The sequence below is a fragment of the Theobroma cacao genome, chromosome 9, assembly GCF_053813885.1.
Source record: "Theobroma cacao isolate CCN51 chromosome 9, ASM5381388v1, whole genome shotgun sequence".
Classification (NCBI taxonomy): Eukaryota; Viridiplantae; Streptophyta; class Magnoliopsida; order Malvales; family Malvaceae; genus Theobroma; species Theobroma cacao.
The window spans coordinates 33,571,651-33,591,446 of NC_142647.1; the positions used below are offsets into that span (position 1 = coordinate 33,571,651).

Sequence of the window (19,796 nt, forward strand, 5' to 3'; positions counted from 1 at the left end):
GTACTCCACATACAAGACAAATTGGTGTCTCAAGACTAGGGAGCAGTTACACAACTAACACATGAGAAGTATTGCTTAGACACTTGAGTGACGTGCCAATGCACTTCTCATGGTTGGTCATGTTCAGTGAACTCGCTCTCCCATGGCAAGCATCCACATGCTAGTTCCAATTATCTCTATGCTTCAACCTATAAGAGTGGTTACTTACTTCACAAAAAAGGAATATAACATGTGTCCATCTTTGAACATTATTGATGCCCTGTCTCAATAATACAATGATCAAGAACTTTTAGAAACAATGCTTTGAGGCAGAAGGAACTCATAATAGCATCCCAATACAATTCCTTTGCAAGGCATATATAGTTCCATGGGCTTTATTTACGTAAGTACAAAAGTAATTAAATCACAAACTTATGGATAAAGAACTACCTCATAATTGTTATAAATTAATAAAATGTCATACACAAATAGCTTAAAATTTAATTCCCATACGACCAGAGATTGGCTTGCAAGGCTCATGCTAACAAATTTAAGTTAGACTTATATCATATATTAGGTTTTTTCTACTAGAAACCTAATTAAAATAGTTTGATTAAGAACTAGTTAAATATTATAAAAATTATAATATGAAGGGCTTATTTTATTATTTTAATAAGTCTAAAAACCTAGATATAAAAGTCACTTGATAACCGCTTTTTTTATAAGTGTGTTAGTTTTTAGAGAAAAACTAATAGCTTTCTTTGAGTGCCACCAACCTTGAGAGAAATTGAGAGTGACTTCTCTCGTGATTCTTGGCTGGAAATCCAAGAAAAAGAGTAAAACAAACCGTTTTCCACTTGCTAGCACAATCCCATCGTTGAAAGCTTTCTCTTTGAATAAGGTTTCGTTGCAATTGTGTGTGCAACATTGGAGGCGTGATTGATTGGCTAGGATTCTTTCAAGCTTGAAAGTGCGCATGGTTTTTTAACACCAAAAATGAGCCATTTGATTTCAATATCAAGTCCCAAGGTAATATCATTCTTTGATTTTACATGGTGCTTTTACTTTGCATTAAAACACCAAGGCGATCCAAGGTAAGAGGCATGGTTTCGATTTGTTTTAATTTTTGTTTATTCCACTGCATTGGTACTCTAACCATGCTATTTCTAGAAAATTTTAGAATTTTTTTGATTCTCTCTTGAGGTGAAATCTCAAGCAATACTTAGTTAAAAAGATGAATTAGGCCATATTTGGACCGTTTGAGTCTTTTGAGACTACCTTGATTTATTTTTATCCCTAGTATACCCCATTGAGCCTAATTTTACCTTTTCTTTGTCAAAGACATATTTACCCTAGCCTATAATTATTTTCCAATTTTGCATTCCTCAATCCTAAGTATGTTAATCATTTTAGGAAGATATATTGAGCTATATGATGAATTGAAGTAAAAAGGGTGGAGTTGATAAAAAAAATCAATTGTGCTTAGTATACACCCTACTATCCAAAATAGAAAGAAATAAGTTTTTGGGTGTAGAATTATGTTAAAAAAAAGAATAAAGTGGTGAAAAAAAAAAAGATGAAGTCAAGTATGGGTTTTGGGTTGTTACTTGGAATATGAATTAAGCTCTACAACGGTCTTAGAATAATTAATGTGCTTAAGGTGATTTGAGTCACATTAATATCCTTTATCCTACCTTGACCCTAGCCTTTCATTAAAGCTTAATAAAGTCCTAATGATCCATGATTAAGTGTTAGTCTACATTAGTGGAGAGAGAGAGATCAATAACAAACGTAATGGAATCTAGAACTAATTCAAATTTCTATGAGCATAAATTAATCTGGATTGCATGCTATTCTTTGTAAAAGATTACACACACACATAAGAAACCCGTTTGAGAATGAGCTTTCATTTGAATTAAATGATGAACTTGGATAAATTCTATGTTTACCTTATGTCATGATTTTGAGATAACTCATGAGGAAATTTGAAAATCATTAGTTGGTGCAACTCATCTCTAGCTAATTATTTTCATTATATTTAAGTTGTTTTCACCATTTACATTGTTTATATTTTTGTTTAGTTTAGTTTTCTTTTTTGTTTTTCTCGAGGACTAGCAAAATCTAAAGTTTGGAGATGTCATAACTCTATTTCATAAAGTTATTTTGTTACATTTTGAGTACTAAATTGGCTAAATTCTTGAGATATAGGTTTGGAATTAAGTGTTTTTAGTTGTTTTTCTTAGTTTAGTTGAAATCATGTTGAGTTGTTTTACTTTAGTTTTTTGTTAAATTTCTTTTAGTTTAGTTAGTATTGATTTAGTTATATGTGTTTATACGTGTACAAATAAAAAGGCTTCAATTGGTGAAGAAAAGTGCATGAATGGCCAATGCTTCTCTCATACATGTTTTAGTATTTCAAGCATAATTCTCATTCTAGAGGTTCAATTGACATGATTCATGAGTCATTAGAAAGCTAAGAGACAAGGCTACAATTTTGATGTTGACCACTTTGCCTAATACAACCCAGATTGAGAAAATTGCATCGCAAGTTGATTAAGTGCAATAGAGCACACATTGGGAGACATTGAGTGTGGCACCACGGTACCAAAGATTTGAGGCCGTAGCGTCAAGGAAAAGAAGTGCACCATACAACAATTTGAGAAAGTGGCACCGTGGTGCCAAAAAGTTGAGGTCGCAGTGTCATGTCAATATCTTGGGCAAAGGGTTTTCCAGGTTTGATTAAAATTATGTTTTTTTTTAAGCTACCTAAAGGCATCTTTTGAAGCAATTTATAGATACAATTAAGCTAGGGTTTCTTTAAAGAAAAAGTAGTGGTCAAGTGTAATGCCCCGTGACCTAAAACGGTGGTTAATACAATTGCAAGAACAAGATTGAGACCAGCAGAGGTCAATTTAAGAGTTTGGGAGTGGTGGAGGAGGAATGGAATATTTTGGAATAAAATATTCCATACGTAATAAAATAATAATACTTTAATAATATTTTATTAAGGTCATCGTAATGGAGTAAAGAGGAGCGATGGAGCTAAACCGAGATAAATTAAAATGTTTTGGAATCTTGAAAGCCAAATGGAGAATATTGAAATTTATTAATATTTTATTAGTAAAATATTATTAAAATAATATCAAAATATTTCTATTTTGAGTGGTGGATAAACTCACATAATCTGTGTTGAACTTAAGTGGGGTAGTTATACCATAATTTTGATGATTTGATGGATAAAATAGTATTTTATTGATTCTAGAGTATTATTTTAATAAGTAAAATTTTAGTGATGTAAGTACTAATACTAGTACATGTGAGTTTGGAAGGAATGGAGGTATGAAAAATTATGTGGGCTAATGAGATGTGCATGTGAATTCACTATCACATGCAAACTATTGCATGCAAAAAGAAGAAAGTTAGTGGGGAACATGTGGGACCCCCCCACCATGTGGAAGATGGCAAAGAGAAAAAGAATAAAGAGTATTTAATTGAAAGAAAACCATGGTTTGGCAAAGACAGCCCATGGTAAACAAAGCAAGATTGGTAATGTGACTTGAAAAGAAAAAGGCATAATCATAACATTTAATGGAAAGAAAACAAAATAAGAAAACTTGAGTTGACGGGGAACTTGGGAGAATCCGCCCATACAAGTGAAAAAGTAAGGTTTCAAAGCTTTTTGCCTTGTGATATTTACCCACATAAAAGAAAAAGAAAAATGCCAAAAGTTACAAGCCTTGGGCAATCTATCCATGAAAGAAATGGAAAGGAAATGGAAATTTTCACAAGGCCATTTCAAGCTCATTTCTTGTTATATCTGCCCATACCAAAGAAAAAGCAAACGAAGTGAGTTTGCCTTGAGAGATCCACACCTTTGAGAGAAAAGAAAGAGAATCGGCCTTGAAAGCAAAAATAAGGAAGGAAGGAGAAAGAAGAAAAGAGAAAGGAGAAAAAAGAAAAAGGCTTGGAGGAGGCTCAATTTTTTAGAAGATTGGAGAAAAACAGAAAGGTTTTCTGTTGCATGCCATTGTTGGAGCTTGAAGGAAAAAGTGGAGGTTTGGCTTGGTCATTCTAGGTAAGAAAGGTGAAAGTTATCATTTTGTTTGAATGCATGCCTTGTGAACCGAATGTAATGTGGGATTGTGCTTGTGATAGCAAGAATCTTCAAGGATTCAAAGAAACCGGGTGCATGCATGTAGGTGGATCTTAGAAGTATGGTGATTTTGAGCAAGACAAGTGATGGGAAAGTGTTTTAATCTTGAGATCATAAGTGGAAGGAAAAATGAGATGTGTATTAATTGTTTATGCTTGTGGCAGCAATGGTGACCGAGGATGTGAGGAGATTGTGAGCTATATGTGGAATTCAAGGTAAAAACAAGAAGGTAAGCATGCAATGTGAGTACATTATGTTATATTGGACTTGGTTGGTTAAAAGTTCATAGATTGCATGTTAGATTATTGTGAATAACAAGGATGAAAAATGTGAAGCTAGATTAAAGATTCATTGATTGAAGTGCTGGCTATATATGTGTACAATTAAGTATATTGAGTTTAATTTGTTACTAGGAAGTGTTTAAGTGAGGAAGGTTTGCCCTGATGGTGTACCAGAGGAGATAACGAGTGATCGACAAGTAGAATTAGCTAGAGACGCACCCAAACCGATAGCGATGTAGCATCCCGCTATTGTGAGGTGAGTAAGCGGTATCTATTTCAAAAAAATTTCATAAACTATATATATCGATATGCATTTAATAGACGTGCCGGTTTTGTTTAAGTGCAATTGTGGACAGCATGAGTTGGTAGAATGCTAGGCACTTGTGAATGCCATGCTTTTAAAAAGGTTTTGTATATATATAAACTATATATATGTAAAGGGTTTTAGAAATCGGGAAACAAGCTCTTTTACCACGATTTATGTCAAAATGTGCCTTAATGTTTGTGTGATGTGCATTCATGAATAAATTATATGTTCACCATGCTGATTTGATATTTAAACCTCATGCAAAGGTTTTATATTATAAAGTCTTGCAAAAAGGGGTTTTATCATGTCACTATGACTAGTATTTTGGAAATAGATTTAAAATAAGCTTGAGAACCTAATTTGCTTTTAAATGGTTTTGTCAAACAGAAAGATTCGAGAGTAGGTCGAATGTCAAATTGGGATAGTGTGACCCTTGTGCACAAGTGAGGTCTAGCTAGAGAACCTTTGGGTCACTGATGGGCTATTAGACGTGGCTAGGCCACGGTCTATGATATATATATGTGGCAAGGCCATGGGATGATATACGTGGCTAGGCCACCAGTTGATATACATGGTTGCGACCACATGATTTCTCCGATGTCGGCCAACATCGTTGAGACTGCCATGGCTGTGGAAATCCGGTGGAAGGGGGCCTCCCGGATGTTATTACGTGAAAACAGGTCCACGAGTTGATTACTACGATTACTTACTCGAGAGTGATATCTCTTTGGGTTTTCAAACATGCATTATTCTGCATGGTGAGAATCATAAGTTTTTCACAGCTTTTTTATTTATACGATGATTTTATATTTAATTCCTCGAGGACGAGTTGATTTATGAGCTTATGTATGAGCTTATGTATAAGCTTTGATAATGCTTGATTTTACGAGAGCATGCGTGCTTACGCTAGTTTGATTTGAGTAAGAATGTTAAATGAATTTCGAGGGTAGAAATCTTTCACTTGCACTAGTTTTGATACATTGATTGAAATGATTACTTTGCATTAAAATTCTTGGTTTTACATATAAGGCACAAATCTTCCTTTGAGTTAAATTGTTTATATATATAATCTTATGTTTTAATATTCAAATCTTTTGTCCCTAGCTTGTTTCCCATCTATGCCCTGCTCACGGAGCCAATGATCATTGAGTTTGTGAGACTCACCCCCTTAACTTCCTTTTTTGCAGATAAGTGATCAGCTCAAGTGTATTACCCCAGCATATTTTGGCTTGTTGCAACATAGGTAAAAGCATCTCTTAGACTTTCACTCCGAGTCTGTGAGACCTCAACCTCTATAGGCTTGTAACTAAGCATAGATGTAATAACACGAGCTAGGGGTAGTTTTGTCATTTTCTCTAATAAGCTCCCGAAAGAAAGTTTTGTGATATTTTAAGGTCTAAATAGGCATAAGACCAAATAAATAATGTGTAATGATGAAAACACGAAGAAAACTACAAGTTTCGATAATTTTCACAATAGGGGCAAAATGGTCATTTTGCACCCGAGTCAAAATTTTTAAAAGTTTCGCAAACCCGAACATGTCTAGACCATCATGGACTTGGTCTCAGTGTTAAAAGAGTAAAAAGATTGCACAAAGGGTTGCATGAGAACAAGCTAACTAGTCAAGGGCATTTTTTTAATTTCAAGGGAGTGGTTAAGTTTGGCCTATAAATATCTTGCTTCTAGTAGCTTCTTCTCCCATTTTCCCAGCAGCTTGTCTTCTTCTTCCTTTTTCCCTCTCACGTTTCTTCAATTCCTCCATGGGAGTTTTCTTCAAGCTTGCATAATTTTCTCTCTCTAGCTTTAATTTTCATGCCTTTGTGCACTTTTCCATGGAACCCTTGTGCTCTTCCATTCTCTCTCTTTAAAACCCTTGAAAAATCTTATTTCCATACTTTCTCTGACTAGCTAGGTGTTTAGAGAGAGAAAAAGAAAGAAAGCCCTTATAATAGCTTGGGAATTGTTGGAAAGAATTTCAGGAGCAAAGCTATTAAGGTGAGTAGTAAATTTGAATTGAAATTTTAGTGTTGAGAATGACTAGAGAGTTGAATTGTGGATATTTTGTAGTTGAGGTTGTTAATTCACTTTGGAGTGATTAGGTTAGAGAAAATGGATAGCCATTTAATGGCAATTTGAAAGCTAGCTAAGAGATAGCTTTTAGGGTTTATAGTATATGAATTAACAATTATGATGTTAATGTAATGGTAGGTTCCAACGAAACCCCATCATCCCATTTGGACAATTAGAAAAGTTAAAGTCGGTTAAGGGCTCAACAAATACCGGTGAGTGGACTGCCTTCAAAACTTGTTTTGGGGAATATAATGTATTTACCTCACATTTGAATGAATTATCAAGTTTTTCATAAAAACAAGTGCCTTGGGAACAAGCTTTTGCTAAATGGTTTTATATTGTGATATGTGATTGCTATAGATTCATGCACTATGACATTATAATGATATATATATATATATATGTGTGTGTGTGTGTGTGTGTGTATGATGATTGATATTGAGTATGATGACTGTAACCATGTGTGTGCATGATGAGGGGGAATGCACATGCCTGTGATGATGGTGGCGTGAGATATGGATGATGATAGTGCCCGTGTGCACGATGTGGGGGGATGTACACGATGGCACTGATTGTGCACGATGTGGGGGGATGCACACGATGGTGCCAGCTATGTGCACGATGTGGGGGGATGTACATGAGCCGGGTGTGATTATGATGATATTGATGTTTATCTATGTAATCGTGCATATCTAGACTTATGAAATGAAAGCTCATGAATGTGATATATGATGGACATATACGTGAAATTTGATACATTGCACTTTGGGAATTTTCATGTGTTTTATGTAGATTTTGTTGGTTTAGCAGGATGGCCTTTTTGTTGAGTGAGTGAAAACTTTTCTCTTGTTGCTCTATTCTCGTTGCAGCGAAATGCATTCTCGCTGCAGTGAGAAACTCTAGGGTTGTAAGGGTTTTCACCAGATTTGGATCTCGCTGCAACGAGAAAGTTATTGTAGCATTTCGCTATAGCGAGAATGAATCTCGTTGCAGCGAGAAACTCTCTGCTTCATTAGTTGAATTTGGCTGCAGCGAGAAACCTTCTGTCCATTTTGCTATCTTGCAAGTTTTGCCATACTTTCCCATTTCATTTATACCCTAGTGGAGTATGGACTTCCAACATGTTTGGGGATTATCTAACTAAGTTTGAAATGAGGAAATTTTGAGAGAAACCTTCAGTCGGTTGAGAAACCCTTGTTCGACTAATAACTTAAATCCCAACGTCGCTACAGCGAAGATTCGTTGTCTCATTTGACTTGATTGTGTATCATTGAACCCTTCATTTTTCAAATTAATTGTTATGTATGGGTTTCTCATTACCAAGTGATTAATCATATAAGGGTTTAACGAGGGGTTTTTAATATGAATGAAATTAAGTTGCATTGTTTTAAAACAAGTGCATCATGATTTTAAATTATTCCTTATGGTATGCTTGTTCCCTTCCTTGTTCACTCACTAGGTCTATACTCACCGTTTTTAAACTTCATGTTTTCATATCAAGAGGCAGCCGATAACTAGGACGAGGTGTCCTCGTAGACTTGTATCCATCTTTTGGTAGGTGTCTCGGCATTCAATAGCTGTACATTCGTCCGAGTCTTTCTGCTAGAAGTCGAGTATTCTTTTGTTGTGTATAAACAAGCTTAATGTAAATTATTAAGATACATGTTGTAAACAATGTATATACACTTGTTTGGTATGCCAGTATGAGATGGCAATGTTCAATATTATTTTGATTCTAAGTCATGAAATATGACTTAGCAATTATGATGGAATGATGAACATGTCAGATTAATAGGCTTGTTTGGGCTTAGTGGACTACGTCCATTGGGCCCATACGTCGGTCATGGCCTAGAATTTGAGTAGTGATAGAGTCGCTCCGCTGCATAGGGGTCGTGTTGTGTAAAACAGTTAGACTTATAAAAATTATTAATTTATCGGATTGTATCGCTCAAAACTGTGAGGTTGTGTAATGGATTCTAAATGTGATGTTTAAATTTATCGTAAAGCCTACTAGAATTGGGTATTATTATCTACTTGCTACGTCTTACTTACAACTTCTCATTCGGTTTAAGTAAACGACAGTATTATTACAAGTCAAGTCACATACGCATTAAAATGTTCGATTTAATTAACAAAGATATCAACTAAGGCTTGTTTGGGATTTGGCGGGTTCTCTCGCAAGTCTCGGACGTCGGTAACGATCAGGAAGAAGGTCGTTACATCAAGCACACAAGAAAATAAGAAAAACTTTGAAAATTGAAGATCAAAGAGTTGACAATCTTTAGTTTTCTTTTCTTCTTTGTTTCTTCTTTGATTTTATTAAATTGTTATTGATGGTTAAACTTCTTGGGTTGTGCTTTTATTATTCAGTATGAACTAATTTTCTTTATCTAGGATTGTAATTAAACCTAACATGTAGTCTGGATTTTTAATATTCTCTTTTGCTTATGATTAATGGAACTTAAGTTGTTTATTTCAATCCTGTGATAAATGTGCCTGATTGACTGGCCACTAATTATATTGATTGGGTAACCTTAATGCAACTTGGAAAATGGAGTTTACTGTAAACCATGGATGAAATAATATATGTTCAAATTCAATTAGTTAATTGATTGATTTGTTTTACGTGTAAGATAGGAATATACTTACATGTCATATCCAACCAAAATTATAAACTAAGCTTAATGAGTCTTCTTTAATTCAATTTTCATAGGAACATAGTAAATTGTTTGAGATATTTTTATAAGCAACTTAGACCATTTAAGTAAGTTTAGAGAGAATAAAAACGATTCAAATAATGTGTTGAGAAGAAATTGTAATCATAGGTTTTTTCTAATTGATTTTTCCAATTTAAATTAGCATTCTTGTCATTAGTTTAATTTTCTTTGTTATTCAATAGTTTTGATTACTTTGTTTGAGTAAGATTAAATTGTTATAATTTTAGTAGTTATCAAAATTTTGGTAGCAATCCCTCATGAGAATGATACTTTACTTTTCATTATATTACTTGTTAATGATATGTGCACTTGCATATTAAATTCAACAACACTTATGTTATAGTGTGTGAACACTATTAGCTAACTATGTGCCAAGGAGGCAATGTTTAAAAAAAATGTTAAATCTAAACTAATAATGTATATGTTGTGGTTGAAAGTCTTCAAATTTGTGTATTGTGACTGGATATTTTGAGGCTTGCTCTAGACTCGTGAGCTCTGCCTGTTGGACTCATGTGCCAGTCACAACCCTGAGTTTAGATCATGACAGATTTTGTTCTAGAAACCAAAATGTAGATTTTGATTCTTTTGGAATTTTTTTTCTATTTTTATTGAATCCAAATGGGGATTTTGCTTATTTACATTAAATATATTAAGTAAATGGAGAGTAAAAAGGAAAGAAATAAAAATGAGGACATTTACATAAATGGTATTAAAGGTAAATAAGCTTGGTAGGCTTTTATAAGCAATCTGTTTCAAAAACTGCATTCTGTCTCAAATGTATCAATACATTTAGCCCAAAAAGGCTTTTTAATGAACATGTATCGATACATCTATATAATGTATCGATACAATTCTTTCACAACCACATGTATCGATACATTGCCAAATATATCAATAGATTTCATCATTTTTAGAAAAATAAAAGAGGCAAAAGGGTATTTTCACATCCCATAGCATAAATATGACCCACACTTTGAGGGTTTTCTTTCTAGGTCGCCTCTCATCAATGCTTCATCAACTCTAAGCTCTCTGAAACCCATTTTTCACCCAAATCATTATTTTGAAAGATTTGAAGGTTGAATTTGAGTTTTATGAACAAAGGTAATATTTTTCAACTTTCAAATCTTTGATTCATGAATATCCAGCACTGAAAATATATTTTTTATGCCTAGATTTTTTTGTTGAATCCTAAAGCTCAAGGATTTTGTGGATTTTTAAGCATTTAATTGATTAAGTAGCAGTGGGTTTAAGTTAGAAAATTAGTTTTAGATGTATCCAAGTGGTTTTGAAAGAGCTTAGGATGATTATTACACGATTCTTAGTTTAGGTATTGATTACAATGTTTGTTGAATGAATAGGAATGGTTGAATCTCTAAGAAATTCACTAAAGTAGAGTATTGGCTTATTAGTATAAGTCAACTTTCGAAGGTGAGTGGGTACACCTCTTAAAAATATTTGTATGGTAAAGTTGAGCATATTTTATTGGCATGGTTACCTTGCATGAATTGAATGTTATACTAGTTTCGATAAAACACGTTGTGTGAGATAAATGTTTTAAATGCAGTTTTCAATCTACTAAGTAGTAAATATTTCTATTATGTATTAGTTTTCAATAAAGGGAGACATGCTCTTTCAGATGTTTTCATTCAAAATTTCCTCAATGAGATATATAAAGCACAATTGATGCATATTAGATAAATGCCTAGGTGGTTGATATAATACCCACCCAATATGGTGAAAGTGGTTGCTAGAGTACCAATTATGAAAAATGTGAAAATGGATAAGTCTCCACCAATGAGGATTATGCAAGAATGTATAGATGCCCACCAATAAATCCATTGAATGAATAATTTGATGTGAAGTGTGACATACGAATGTGTTATATTATGTATCAATTCCTTGTGTGTGAATATTGGTTTTTTGCCATCGTGGGTGTAAGAATACCACATAAAAATCACCCATCATGAGGGTAAGAGTACCACTTAATTATTGCCCACCATGGGGGTAAGAATGCCATTCGACAAAGCTTATTGTAGGGATAAGAATACCACATGAATAATGCCCACCGTGGGGGTAAGAATACCACCTTGATATTGTGAATCGTAGATATATAAAAGTGTTGATGATGATGTATTTAATTGATTGATTATGTGAATGATGGCTTAATTTAGTGATTATAACTTGAACGAATGACATGGGATCAATGAGTATGATGATCTACTAGTGTCTTCAAACCTCCAAGCAAAAGGCAACGCCTCGATAATTGGGTTGCAAGTAAGTATGATGTTGCTACCCATAGTGAAAATATTAGGGCCCATGAAGGAAAATCTCTAGCTTTTCTCATTGCAAACACTTATATTTGAAATTTTCATTGTCTAATCTAACCATTGATGTACCATGGATTTCACATGTATTTAGGGACAAATGTTTGAAATGAGATTATTGACATTTGAAAGGTTTATGATGATGCTTATGAAATTCACATTGTTTTTGCAAATTATGCTTAATGCAAAAACTCTTCCCCTTGGCTTGTTCACTTCCCCGTATCCATTCATGGAGTCTTTATGACTCACTTGCTATTTTTTCTTCTTTTTGTTTTACAGATCGATAGCTCGCTTAACTAAGTGCCTTGTGAAGTAGTAGCTCAGCTCATACATGATAGGTGTGGCAGAGCCTTCTTTTCCAGCCTTCTAGTGTCACTGCACTCCACAATGTGTCGAGTCGGGTCTTATTTTGTTTATGTGATGAAAGATACTTTGTTATGTAAATAAATGTTGATACATATATTTGTTTTTCATAGTGAATACTGTGTTGAGCCTTGGAAATGAGTGTGAACAAATGTTGTTACTATGTTGGAAAGACCATAGGTGATAAAGGCAGCGGATGCGTGCCGAACCACAAATGTTAGATATAATGTAAATATTGATATGAAATGCAATAGAAACCACACACCATGTTAAGAAGTTCCATGATTGTGTGATGGTAGTTATGTGATAATTGAATGCATGATGTTCCACCCATTATGTTGAGAAGTTAAAATAATAAGGTGACAATGTTTGTATATTCATGAATATTATTGGAATATATGGATATTGTATGAATGCGCTGGATGTCAAGCCCACATATGAGGTTTAATGTCACGACCCGGAACCTCCCTCAGGCCCATGACAATCGTCGCAACGTCCCTGATTGACACTCATTATCCGGAATGCCAACCGGAACCCCGCAAGGCTTACATATCAGTTTTTTTCCTTTCCTGTGAGCAATCGTTGTTAAATATCTACTTTTTAGAGAATATACACTATTTTAGATCAAAAACAATCAAAATAAAATTTTCGCCACACAGGGGTATTTTGGTCATTTTTTTCTCAAAAATTTCGAAACTGGCTAAAACGTAATATACAAGTACAAAACACATAATTCATATCCAAAATGAGTTTAAAAGTCTAAAATCTTCATTTAAAATGAAATTACGGTTATTTGAATATAATAAGAAAATAAAAGAAATATTAAGGAAAATATTCTATTTTCTTATAAAACAATATTTATAGAGTTATACGTGAATAATTTTTATAGCGTAAAAGCTAAATAAATTTATACATACTGAAATACAATAAGCCAAAATATTTAATTTAATTTACAATACCAAGAGGGCCCCTGAATAAACAAAATTAAAGAGGACTGTGAACCTACGGTTTGGAAAATGCAGATCCAATGGTAGTCCTCGATGAGATCAGCTATCTACAGTCTATACTGAACCTGAAATGGGTGGAAAGGAGTTGGGTGAGATTTTGCAATCCCAATGAGTAAACAAACATTATCAAAAATATCTAAAAGCGAGTAAAATGGAGGTAAGTTTAAACAACAAATTTCAACCCATTTCATAATGTTTTCAATTTATTTCTTAAACCATAAAATATTTGTAATTTACCAAAACAATTGTTAAGGCTTATGTCTTTTATTAAAACAAGGCTCAAGCCAAAACTAATCCTCGGGGATACCTTGACCGAGGCATCTAACCGAGTCCGCCAAGGGTGTTAAAATATTCACACGTGAAACACATTTTTATTTTTAAAAACCAGCCGTTCCTTGGCGTTGGCCGAGTTACACATTCACGTGGGGGTTCGACGTGAAGTGAGCTCTAATACTACCCCGGGAGTTACCCTCCTCGCCTCTACAACCGGAGTAACTATATAATTGGGTTTACCGTGCCCCTCTAATAGGCAGTCCACGAAAACCCGTCACTGCAGTGACTAACCCACCAATTTTAATAAAATTTCGACAGTATAACGTGGCTTTTATTTATTTATCCAGCCTGCATAGTAAAACAACTTACATAAATTTCCCAATGCATTCACAAAATATAGCCACATATACTCATTTCTCATAAGTCATTCCTAGGAAAATATATATTTTTCAAGTCAATTTGTAGCCTCCAATTACTCAATTTCATAATCAATACAATATATTTTTATTTGTCACATTTATTCCTAAAACATCAAAAATCCCGTTTTAATCTCGTTCTCATTTCATAAAATACATAAAGGGCATTTAAAATAAACTCTAGATAATTTACAATAATAATAAGTTTACTCACCGTTTGTACAAACTAAAAGCTTTCTAAGTGCCCCGATTACTACTCGTCGGGTATGACTTCTTTGCCTTTTCCGGAAGGCTCTCCTCCTAGACACATTACAAAAATTTACACAATTCATCACATTGATGCTAAATCACTATATAATTAACTTAAATCCTATACTAATGCATGGTATGAAATGCAATAGCCTAAAACGGCTTAAACGCGGTATTAACCTATTTTTGGCACTTTGCTCGATAAATTGCTAACGCACTCCATTTTAGCTCTAAATCATCCCATTCTCTCTCCAACATTTCTAACCATTAAATATCAGCCAATAACCTTCTAAAAACAACAAAATCAGCTCACTCCCTTCCTTGAAAAATTCGGCCAAAAATGAGACATTAACTCGGTAAATTTTCTATTTTGTTTTTCTATCACGTTTAATCGTTTTTCATCATTTTCTCTTCATTTCCCTTAGAATAAAATCAATTCATCATCATTGTACAGCATTGAGCATCCAGCCAAGAGTGGGTATTGTGAAAATTTAATGATTTCTTGCCCAATTTAATTTCTAAACACATTTAACTAACTAAAACTATCAATTTAACTAAAAATCAAAACCTAAAAATTTCAATTTCTCTCCCCTAGAATTTCGTCCAGCCCTTGATATCACTTTTTGATCTCTCTCCTCAAGCATGCTAAATAGAAATAAAGGCATAGGAAAGGTAGAAATCAAGCTAAAATCGAAAAATCTTATCGTTAGACGCGTAAACGGTCGAAAACCGTGAATTTCCCTTTGAATTTTCTTGTTTCTCTTTGGTTTTTCTTTTTTTCTTCCTTTCCTCTCTATTTCCTCTCTTGTTCTTCCTTATGGCCGGCCAGCACTCAAATTTTGGGTTTAAATGGCTGACTTTTCATTAAAATAATATTATTTCATTAAAAAAAATGCCACGTGTCACTTTCCCATTGGCCCATTTTTAAAATTTCATCCATTTGTTTCCAAAATTTCACCATACACTTGTCCCACATATCCATAGCTTAGATAAAATTCTCAGACTTATCCAAAGTCTCGGTGGAGTAATTTTTTGAAATTTACACTTTTGCCCCCGTAAAAGTCAAAAATTATATTTTTGCCCCCAAAAACTGAAAAATTGCCCATAGACATATTTTTCATCCCTTATTCTCATACCATTCTCCAATTTGTCAAATTTGATCTAAATTCTCTCAAAATCCCAAATTTTGTTTGCGGATGGCAAAATTACGATTTTGCCCCTACACTCCAAAAATCACCAGAATTAAACTTTTTCACTTCCTATCATTAAATTATACTCCAAATAGTTAATCTTGGTCAAAAAATTTCACTCCATGATCAAATTATTATCTTAGGTGGCAAAATGACGATTTTGCCCTTGAACATCAAAATTTCCAATTTTACCCTAAATGAACCCTCGAACTCCGAACAATCATTTTTGTCATTCCTGGACTATAAAATATTAAATTTCATCCTACAATTCCTATTTGAACTAGTTCGAGGTTAAATCAACTCAAGTGTACCGTTAGGTACGATATCGGGTTTCGTCTTTTCTTATGTGCTTTCCTAGCATAATAACATGCTACTCAGTGCATGTATGTCATGACATGTATTTATAGGGTCGGGTTTTACATTTAAGGCTTGCTTGGGCTTAGTGGGCCATACCCATATAAGTCCATGCACTTGTCGCGGGCCCTCAAAAATGAGTTGTGACACATTGGGTCAATTTGCCTTTAAGATATTGGTATGATTGATGAATTCAATTCGGTTTTGTTTCAATCTTTGGTTTTGTTGCAATCTTTACTTTGATTGGTGAATGGATTCACTTTTTGTTTAGAAATGGACTTTTGGGTATTTTGATTTAGTTTTGTTTTGACCCCTTTGATCTTGGATGGTGAATGGATTCAACCTTTTGTTGGGAATGAACATTGAATATTTGGAAATTTGTAAAATATGTTTTAGTGGAGCCTACTTAAGTTATGGACCTGTAGCTAGCTGTAGTAGCTGTTAGACATTATGCACAATGCTTAGTTTTTTTTTTTTATAAAATACCCTGACACCTCTAAGTTTTAATCGAAATTATACAGAGGTTCATTAGCTTTCGAAATGGATACTCTGCCCCAAAGCTACAAACATTGTTAACAAAAATAATGAAAAGACTAAAATGCCTTTTCTTTTTTCATTGATTTAAAAAATTATTATTTTATTTTTGAAAAAATAAAAATAATAGGGAGCACCTATTGGTGCTCCCCAACTCCCCTTGAAAAGGCAAAAGAGAAGAACACCAGATCGATGCTCCTTCATAAAGACCTTTTTTTTAATTTATAATAAATAATAAAATTATATAATTATAATTATAAAAATTAATAAGGGTAAAAGTGTCTTTTTACCCTTACTTTGTCAGCAAGTTGACGAAAATACTAATAGTTGACTAACGGCTGGTCTTATGTGTCCAACGAAAAATAATTTTTTGGAGTAAGGTGTCCATTTCGAAAATAATAGATCTATGTGTAATTTCGATTAAAATTTAGGAAGTTTAGGGTATTTTACCCTTTTTTTTTCGAAAGTTGATACAATCCTACCCCACTTTCGATATATGGTCGATGTGTAACGACCCATCCCAATCGTTACCGCCGTTTGAGACCTTCGGGAAAGACTCGCCAAGTCCCAAACAAGCCTGACTAGAAATGCCCGTTAGTTCACTATATACAATCACCATTCCATATTGATACTTAAAACATTACTCTATCATATCATGCCTTGAACTATAAACATAATAATCAATTCAATCTTTAAACCGTTTAATCACAAGTATATACATCGAAATACACATTCTTCAATTATTTACTTATAACACAATCAATATCCATTTACAACTTAATAAATAAAGTGCTACGACTAGACCTCTAACAGCGGAGTGACTCGGAATAAAATGCTATGAGATGCCTTTACCTATTTGCGGTGGACCGTACACACCGATGATTACACGTTATGTCACGACCCGAAACTCCCCATCGGGCCCGTGACAATCGCCACGAGGCCTCAACAGACATTCTTCACCCCGAATGCCGATTGAAACCCCGCAAGGCTCTCGTATCAGCTTTCGCACTTCCCCGATGAGCAATAGTTATCAAAAAATCAAAATACAAAGGATTACAAATTATTTTCAAATCATAACATAACATTTTTTTTTGCTCATAGGGGCATTTTCGTCATTTTTATCGAAAATCTCGAAACTTGCTAAAAATGTAGTAGGTAAGCAGAAAATATATATTTAATGATTTAAAAACAATTAAGCATCTAAAACGTTCATTTGAAAGCAAATTGTTGACAACTAGTACTATTCAAAAATAATAAATAAAATATTTTATTTTCTCATAAAATAAATTTTTATAGAAATATTCGTAAATAATTTTTCGCACATGAAAGTAAAGTAAAAATTGTATGAATAGAAATACAGATAACTAAAATATAAGTTTTGATCTGCAATGACACGTGGGCTCCAATTGACCCAGAGGATGTAAGATTGTGAACTCTTACTTTCTAAAATGCAGTTCCGAGCTTAGTTCTCGTCCTACTCGACTATCTACAAACTGTCCTGAGCCTGAAAAATGTATAGAAAAAAAGGGTGAGATTATATAATCCCAGTGAGTAAACAGATACCATCTAAAGTATCTAAAGCCGAGTAAGTGGAGACAATTAAAATAAGTCATCATACCGTAATTTCATTACCTTTCAGTTCATTTCAACCAAATAAAATCAATCCATATAAATCGAGTAATCAACTTGGCTTATGAATTTCTTAAAACTTTGGCTCGTGCCAAAACTCATACTCAGTGATACCTTGCGCAGGGCATCCTACCGAGTCCGCCAAGGCTGTTAAAATTTTGTATACACTTAAAATATATTTTTAGTTTGAGAAAAATACAGCCGTTCCTTGGCGTTGGCTGAGTTCCCCTTCACGTGGTGGTTTAGCGTGAAGTGAACCCTAAGCTTTACCCCAGGAGATACCCTACGCGCCTCTCCGTTCGACGTAATAATATAATGGAGTTTACCGTGCCCCTCTAATAGGCTGGTCCACGGAACCCCCTCTGCAGTAAATAACTAATATATAATCCACCAATCAATAAAATTCATTCTAGCATAACATGGCAATTTATCGCAACCTAGCCTCTCAAGGCTGAATACACAGTATAAATAATTATAACACCAAAATCAGTTTAGCCATTCATGCTCATTTATTGTCATAAGTCATTCAATTCAAAACCATAAATTTGCAACACAAGCAGGCAGTCTCCAATTACTCTATTTTCAAAACCAATATTCGATTTTCCAGAAAATTTATAAAATCATTTTATAAAATCACAATTTCTCTTAAAACATAGCAATTTACTATTTAAACTCATTTTTTATAAAATCACACAATTGTATAAAACTACTCTAGATAATTAAGACGATAATAAGTTTACTCACAGTATTAGGAGTAGAAATACTCCTATCTTCCGCCCTCGGGTGCAGTCTCTTACCCGAAACAATTGACTCACCACCTATCTATAATCCATGACACAAAATTCAATAAATTGTGTCAATTTATCATAAATTATTTCAGACTCTTATCCATGCGTATGCACTAGATAGGATTTGAAATGTCTAGACAATCGCTTAATTACGGTGTCCTACCTAACTCGCCTATACACGGTGTAAATTCCTAAAATCTCCAATTCGACTCCAATTCCATCCATTTCAATTTCAATTATCCAATTATATCCACAATACCTCAATGACTGTGAATTTGGTCCAATTTATCAGTCCGAACTATAAATTACGCTTTTACCCCTAGTGGGTAAAAATTTCAATTTATTGCACCGTAAATTCCCATTTAATTTCCAACCTCATAATTCATCATTTTTTTCCACCCAATTCTCTTAAAATAAAGTCAACCTCATCCTCACATACCATTGGCTAGATTCGGCTTAGAGAAATTCATGGAGAATATAAATATTTTTCTTGTTGTTTTACTCATAAACATGCTAACAAACATTAAACACTAACATAGCTTAAAATCAAATTTATCTAACAACTTTCTCTCTCTAAACCCATATGATCAGAATTGAAATCATCCTCAAATCACATGATTCAACCATGGAAAATGATGGGAAATGCATGGGAAAGGTAAAGCACAAGACAAATTTAAGAAATGTTACCTTTTTTTCACTTGATTTTTGAATTTTCACCTATTTTCCCTTTAAATTTCTTGGCTAGGGTTTTATTTTCTCCTTTCTCTCTCTTGTTTCTTGCTTGGCCGAATGTTGGAGAAGAAGAATGGGTGGGCTGATTTTTTTTTATACTTTTTTAATTAGTTTAATGAAAAAATATTATTTTATTCATATTTTGAATATTTTATTAATTCATTTTTTTTTCTAGCCATCCATTTGTCCTACTTTTTCCACCATGCATTCCCTTTGACTTATCCAAGTCTTAAGTGAAATTTTCGGAATTTTCCAAAGTTTTGGTGGAGCAAATTTTTCAAAATTACACTTTTTCCCCCGAACTTTTCAAAAATTACATTTTTACCCTAAAAATTGAAAATTTGCCATAATGCATAATTTTCACTCCTCATTCTCATTTTACACTCCAAATAATTAAATTTGATCAAAATCCTTTCAAAAATTAAATTTT

At 33.7% G+C, this 19,796-nt stretch overlaps 1 long non-coding RNA gene across 1 annotated transcript; it reads right to left on the reverse strand.

Moving 5' to 3' along the window:
- Positions 1 to 17,664: 17,664 nt before the first annotated feature.
- On the reverse strand, positions 17,665 to 19,426 carry LOC148760872 (uncharacterized). Its single transcript, XR_016028264.1, has 3 exons — positions 19,322 to 19,426; positions 18,591 to 18,664; positions 17,665 to 17,721 (listed from the first exon to the last, which is right to left on the reverse strand). It is a non-coding gene; the product is annotated as an uncharacterized LOC148760872 (long non-coding RNA).
- Positions 19,427 to 19,796: the final 370 nt, after the last annotated feature.